This window comes from Herpailurus yagouaroundi, unplaced genomic scaffold (genome assembly GCF_014898765.1).
Source record: "Herpailurus yagouaroundi ecotype Mexico unplaced genomic scaffold, PumYag 77, whole genome shotgun sequence".
Lineage (NCBI taxonomy): Eukaryota > Metazoa > Chordata > Mammalia > Carnivora > Felidae > Herpailurus > Herpailurus yagouaroundi.
Genome location: NW_024412388.1, coordinates 20,346,791 through 20,354,121, shown reverse-complemented (window position 1 = coordinate 20,354,121; position 7,331 = coordinate 20,346,791). Strand labels below are relative to the sequence as shown.

Genomic DNA, 7,331 nt, shown 5'->3' with positions numbered 1-7,331 from the left:
TTCTGTGTCTCCCTCTCTCTCTGCCCCTCCCCCATTCATGCTCTGTCTCTCTCTGTCCCAAAAATAAATAAACGTTGAAAAAAAAGTTAAAAAAAAATAAAAAAAATAAAAAATAAGAGGGATGCCTGGGTGGCTCAGTCGGTTGAGCGTCCGACTTCGGCTCAGGTCATGATCTTGCAGTCCATGGTCTGTGGGTTTGAGCCCTGTGTCGGGCTCTGTGCTAACAGCTCAGAGCCTGGAGCCTGCTTCAGATTCTGTGTCTCCCCCTCTCTGCCCCTCCCCCACTTGTGCTGTGTGTGTCTCTCTCTCAAAATAATAAAGATTTTTAAAAAATGAGTATTGGAGAGAATCAGAACAGAAGGCAAATGAAGGCAGGAAAAGAAGAAAAGATGTTGTCAGGAGTAGGGTCAGAATAAGAGGTATATGTGGGGGGTGGGGGAAGGGAACCTGCCTCTGCTAGGAGAGGTCACAGAAGGGTCATGGGAGAGTGCCTGACAAGATCAAGGAGATGGCCAGGGAATGGGGCTCAGGGGAGCTGGGACAAGGCTATGTCCCAAACACTCTAAGGTGGTGCTTCTCACCCTGCAGAGTGGGTTTAAATACAGATTCTGAGGCCCAATCCTTAGAACCTGGATTTTTAACAAGCTTCCCAGGTTCTGATTCTGAAAGAGATGATCTCTGAACCACATTCTGAAGTGACTTTATAGCCCATAAGCTGGTGCCAGCTTCCAGGCAGGATATTCAGAGGGGAAGAACAAGCAAGAGAGAAACGTCTTGAATAAGTGAATGGCTCTCGGAGTCCCAGGAAGCTTCTAGAAAAGGGAAAGGGATACAGTGTGATTTGGGAGCTTTCCAATAGTTGGGATACTTTATTTCCACACAGAACCAGCCTCTGCCCTGAGTTCAAATATCTCTTAGTAGGTCTCAGCTCTCAGCAATATTACCGGTTCTAGGAACCTGCCCCCATCAAAGGGACTCCACCCCTTCCCTGGCCACTGCTGATTGGACTGGGCTGGCCACCTGACTCAGGCTGGATTAATCCATTTTCTCTGCCAGGAAATCAGACAGAGGTAAGGGGTCTTTGATACTGTGTCCCTTGATGGCTGTTTTCCACGGCAATTGGCCTCAGAGCCCTGCTGCTGACCTTCAGGATTGCCCGGTCCCTGCCCTTCCTGGATCCTGGCTCTTCAGCTTCCCTCCATCTTGTGACACACTCTGGCATCCTCCTACTGAATTCCACCTTTGGCTGAGTTGGCTTCTGCCCCTGGCCTCCAAAAGCACCTTCACTACTACAGACTGGCCAAGGGAGTTGGGATCAGAGTTAGTGTGTCGAAGGTTGTCCCTGTGATTCCAGATTGGGCCGTCCCTAAGAAATGGGCCCATCTGGTCAGTTTCCTAAAGAAACCACGAGATGCCAAGGCTGAAGCTGTCGTTTGTTGAAAGAGCTGTGGCAGCCTGTGGCAGCCTGGGAAAGACACTTTGTGCTGCAGCTGGCACTCGCCCCTGAGATGCCGGAAGCTCATCAGTGAGGAGCATAGGAAGAAGCGAGCTAAGGGGAGGCTGGCGGGGGCCTGCACGGGGCATCACCCTCATTCCTTGTTGGACAGAGCCCGCTAGGGGATGAAAGAGATGTTCAAGATCACTCCCATAGTTCTGGGAGGAAGGGAAACTTCAGTGAATGAGATTCCTGTTTCTGGAAATTTACCTGAAGGCTGGTGTGGTAGGTGAGACAGCCCCCTGCAATCCCCGCCCCTGGTGGTCAGGTCCCCGTGCAGTCTCCTCCCATGTTAACTAGGGCTGATCTGGGCGACCAGTAGGATATGGCATGTGGTTCTTGAGGCTATGTCATAAAAGACCTCATAGCTTCAGCCTTCTCTTCTGGATCACTCACTGTGGGGAAGCCAGCCACCAGCCCTACAGAGAGGCCCACGAGGTGAGGAACTCAGGTCACTGGCCAAGCATCAGCACCCGCTTGTCAACCAGGTGAGTGAGCCACCTCCCAGTCAAGCCTTCAAGCGCCTGCAATCCCATCGGGCATCTTGACCACAACTTCATGCGAGACCCTGGGTCAGAGCCCCCACAGAATCTGTGAGACAATAAATGTCTGTTGTTTTCAGCTGCTAAGTCTGGGGGCGATCTAGCAATAGACGACTAATAATGGAGGATGAGTATGTGCTGGCTCGGAACTTTCCAGAAAACGTCACAAAGGGGACTACGGGATAAAACTTGCATCAAGGGGACCTCGGGCACCAAAGGCAGCCATGGGGATTCCCTGACTTCTATATCAGGGAGAAGGGGAAGGGAAACCCCTTTGGCAATTGAGGGAATGGAGCCCAGACCATTGGAAATAGCTGCTAACGCCCGTGTTCTTTTAGGGTCTGTCCGGCTTCATCACCATGACAGACAAAATAAGTTAACAGAAAATATCGGGATTGCTGAGTGCCCCTCCTCGGGATAGTGAGAGACCCACCTCTTCTCCTGTGTCTACCAGTCCAGTGGACGCCATCCTGTTTTGCTTGGTAAAAGAAGAAACCAGAAAATCTGGTCTAGACCACTGAGGGGGCCCGTTCTCACCCGCACAGCCTCTCCCAAACCACAGGTTCCAACAGTTTCTCAGAGCGGACCTGAGGAAATGAAATACTGCCTGCACAAAACACCCAGGAACAACTCAGGGACGTCCCGATTTGTTAGAGCAAAGCTGTCCAGACCATTGATCCAAGCTGCCCCCCTGGGATGCTGAGTCAGCCTGTGTGCTTCCCCGGGAAAGACGGGGAGACTCAACGTTGGGCTAACAGCTCAGGGACTTCTCATGGCCTGTCCGGGCTTGTCCACTTCCCTCTGGGAAAGGTAGGCCCCTGAGGGTTTCCTGATTCTTCCTCCCTTTCCTGCCTTCTCCTTCTCCATCCCATCTCTACTTCATGCCCACCACATCTCACTGCCTGCAGCCCCAAGGTGCTCAGACACCAGCGCCTTTCCCCCCAGGATCCACTCCCAAGTCGTTCCACTCTTTTCTCGAAAAGATTCTTCTTTCAGGAAACTCCTGAGGGACCTGACAACAGCATTTGGTGACCTCTGTCCTGCTGATGTCCCAGTCTTGATGTGGGGGCCCCTACCCTAACTCACTCCCCAGGAGGAAGGTTTTCTCCCACAAGCCTGGACCCAGCATACAGGGAAGGGCCAAGGGGCTAGGGTAGGACCCTCTTGGGAACCATGGCTGAGGCCCCAATAGGACAGATGCGCCCTCTGGTGGCCTCATGCCACAGCCCCACCACCACTCTTAGGCCCCAGCACAGACCTCATTCACCATCTCATGGCCTTCAGGACCCTGCCCGCCCACCCTCGACCCTGTGCTGACTGCCCCTTTACAATGCAGAGGTCTCAGCTGAGGAGGGAAGTGAGGTCACTCCAGAGTTCTTTGTCTGCTGAGTTGTGTGGCACTGAGTTTGTAGTCATTCTCACTACATTCTGAAGAAGTTTTGAGACCCAGGAGAAGGGCTAGAGAGGTACCTTTTATGCTGCAGGCCTCTGTGAGTATGATCTTACAGGAAGGCCAGGGAGGGGCGCCTGCCTGGGTGGCTCAGTCGGTTGAGCATCTGACTTTTGATTTGGGCTCAGGTCATGATCCCAGGGTCATGAGATCTAGCCCCGTGTCCAGCTCCATGCTGAGTGTGGAGCCTGCTTAAGATTCTCTCTCCCTCTTCCCCTCTCCCCTGCTTGCAAAAAAAAAAAAAAAAAAAAAAAAAAGTTTAAAATTTTAAGGAAGGCCAGGAAAATGAGGTGGCATCTCAGCCATCCTTGGGCCTTGAGGGATGGAGGCACAGCCTTGCCACACAGCCAGAGCCAGAAGAGGAGGAGTCTGCTCTCTCCTTGGAAAATGGGAATAATAAGATCTTAAAAGGAGATTATAGAAGTAAAGCCTTTTATTCAACCTCTGATGAGGTGAATTTTCCAGGGGGAGTGAGCACACGGGTAGCCAGGGCAGGAATGGGGTGGGGTGAGATTTCAGAATTGCAGGTGGTTCCAAATCCTGGCAGCAAAGCCAGGCAAGCGAAGACAAGGACTGATTGCGGCATGTAAGTTTCTGTCTGGAGAACTCAGGAACGTGACCTGTGGGCCTGGGCACATGTTTGTCAAATGAAAAAAAAAAAAAAAAAAAGACTGAATCAGTGAATGACTAAACCAACAACCCCAGGTGGAAATGGCCCTCTGAAATCCTGAAATCCTGAAATCCTGAAGCGTGAAGACCAGTAATGGTGGAAAATTGGGAGCCGCCCCTCAGTTCCCAGCTCCAGAATTCCCTATGGTGCTGCTGAGAATTCACCTCAGCGCCACCTGCTGGTGGGAACTGACAGTGACCAGCTCCTGCTAGGCGGGGAAGTCTGTCACCTGGGCGCGGAAGGGAATGGTGGAGGGTGGGACCAGCGTCTCCCCAGGAACAGCTGCTCCCTAATTTATCCTGATCTTCCAGAGGGTCAGTCAAGAAAACATCAAAGGCTTGGAAAAGGCATGAGAGATTCTTGCGTGTCCTTTGAGAGAAGGTCTGGGGGTCGGCTACAGGTCCTCTGACCATCATCTGATTCTTTCGGGTTGTGTGATATTATTGATTATTTGATTGACTTTATAACTCTGTAGGGATAGAGACAATTTGTAGGAAACAGATAATCATGGAAATGATTGCTTCCCACAGCAAGCAAATGAGTCCTGTTCACAGCACAAAGAAGTTTTGTCTGGTAGAAAAGGTAAGTACCTGAAATCGAATCCTCATTCGAGCTTGTCTTAACATTTTGCTTGTTTCTTGTCAGTTAATGAGCTAAAGAAAACCTCTGACACGTGTTCACTTGTTTTTATTGTAGAGACTCATGCTTTTACCTTTCTGAGAATTATATCTGAGCAGATCGCTGGTCCCCAAGGAATCTACAAAGTCTCTCGCACCATCCATCCCTCCTGCCCCCCAATCTGTTCAGGTGGCACCAGCAGCTGCATCCTCTGGGTCGCCACTGTGCCCAGAACAGACTTCGAGGACAAGCTGCCCTTGTGTGCTTCTCTGCCAGCGTCTCCCTCCAGACTGCCAGCTCCCGAGGGCAGGGGCCAGGTCTGATTCTTGCTGGATCTGCAGAGCTCAGTAGATGCTGTTGAATGAATTTATGAATATACTTGGTCTGGACCACACCTCACTGCTGGTGAAGGAGCCTGGTGTATGGGAAGGGCAATTCATTCATGTGGCTCTGAGCCTCAGTTTTTGCATCTGCGAAATGAGGATATTTCCTATGTGCTGATGGGAAGGGTGTCTTAAGTAACTGCTGCATAGTTTCCATTTTCTTCTTTTAATTTCTATCGCCACCTCCCACCCCACCCCCCAGGATAGTATGAACAGGAACAGGGTCATTTCCTCTGGCTCTCCACCCTGAAAGGCCCACAGAAAGTGTCCAGTGACGTACTGCCACCCGGTTCATAAATGAGAAGGGGCCAGGGTGCCCACAGCCAGCGGACAAGCAGCAGGATCTACTCAGCAGAAGCCTTGCACTCCAATGCTGGGGGGTTGAGGGCAAAGGGAGGGCTGGAGACCCGAACACGAACAGGAACCCCAAGGGAATAACTGAAGGGAGAGAATGGCTGGAAGAGGCGGGATTTCAAGAAGCCACAAGTCCCGGCCCCAGCCCCAGGAACGCACCTGCTTCTCTGGCCCCTCCTTCCCTAAACAGCATCATCTGCTGAGAAAGCAGACTTCTGAATTCCTGGGGTTCGGGCGCCATCTCGTGGCCACTTCTGAAACTGCCCATCCCGGCTGAGCAGAGCCCAGAGGTCCAAGAGCAACGGGGAACCAGGCCAACACTCCTCCAACATTCCTGGCCCCGACCCTCTTCATCCTCACCTTCTCCCTTCCATTTACTGAGCACTGAATATATTCCAGTCTCCGTGTTCAGCCCCTTTCAGGACTTTAGCACGTTTAATTCTTGGAACAACCTTAAAAGGCAGGTAACACTAGTACCATTTTACAGATGATGAAACTGAGGCACAGAGAGGAGAAGGAGGTTTCCCAAGGCCGTACAGCTAAGGAAGTGGGCTAGAAGAGCTCCTCTCGGTACAGGAGAGGGGACAGTGAGGCATTTGATCCTGCTGCTTCGGAGGCAGTTGGCTTTGCGGTCCTTTAGCTCTAATTCAAATACGTTTTTGGTGCTGACTCTGTGCCAGACCCTGCACTGGGTGCAGTTACTGGGGTCCAGTAACCCCCTCAGTCCCTATTAACCCCCTCCATGGCACTTATCACTGTATGGTCTGATTTCCTTCTTCAGTGTCCATCTCCCACCAAAACTGTGGGCTTCCTGAGACATAGGGACCGATAGTCTGTTTTCTTTGCTGCTGCATCTCTAGAACTCCGAACTGATCTCAGAACACAGAATCGGTGCCCCATTAACATTTGTGAATGACCTAACAACTCAGTGAATGAGTACAATTAAAACAAAACAAAACAAAAAAACAACTAGGGGGCACCTGGCTGGCTTGGTGAGAAGAGCATGCGACTCTTGATCTTGGGGTCATGAGTTCGAGCCCCACACTGGGGGTAGAGATGACTCAAAAATAAAATCTTTAAAAACGTAAAAGAACTACAAGAACTAAAAACAAAACAAAACCCACCAACTAGTCTCTGCCGTCAAGACACTGACAGTCTAGTGTGGAAGGCAGATTGGTAAAGGGCAGGGTGGGTCCCTGCCCCCCCCCCCCCCCCCCCCCCCCCCCCCCCCAAACCCCCGCCTTCCCTCAGTGCTTTCCCAGAAAAGGCTCCTAACGTAGCCCTGCCCCGAGCCCCGAGGACAAGGCAGCAGAGCTGAGACTCACACAGGAAGGAAGGGAAAAGGCTCTACAGGTAGAGACCACAGGGCGAGCAAGTGCCTGGAGAGGAGAGCCCGCCTGCCCGGAGCCTGCTTGCCCTGTGCGCACTGTGAGCTCCAAGCCTCCAGGAGGACCGTCAGGGGAAGGGGAGAGGCCAGCGGGGAATTCACCCAACTAGCCACTTCAGACAAATCCCTCCCTCGACTCGGCCTCATATTCCTCCTCCCCAAAATGGGAACGAGGCGAGGATGAAATGAGACACAGGGCTGGCACACAGAAGGGAAGCTTAGGTCCCCCAATGGCTTGCCCCACAACCCCGGATGCACTTCAGGGGCATGGCCTGGAGCGGGGTGGGCAGTAGCTGGGCTCCAGAGGCCACCAGGAAGTAGCCTGAGACTCAGCGCTGGAGGGGGGAAGCACAGCGCCATCTGCTTTAAATCAGCAGCGCCTCAGAGGTGGCAGCACAAGGAGGTCCCTGGGTCCGAGTACCCAACCCCACG

The 7,331-nt window shown here is 52.2% G+C and overlaps 1 long non-coding RNA gene across 1 annotated transcript; it reads left to right on the top strand.

The window, feature by feature from the left end:
- The first annotated feature begins 1,025 nt into the window (after positions 1 to 1,025).
- On the top strand, positions 1,026 to 6,478 carry LOC121023967 (uncharacterized). The gene is made up of 3 exons (XR_005787558.1): positions 1,026 to 2,847; positions 4,688 to 4,739; positions 4,854 to 6,478. It is a non-coding gene; the product is annotated as an uncharacterized LOC121023967 (long non-coding RNA).
- Positions 6,479 to 7,331: the final 853 nt, after the last annotated feature.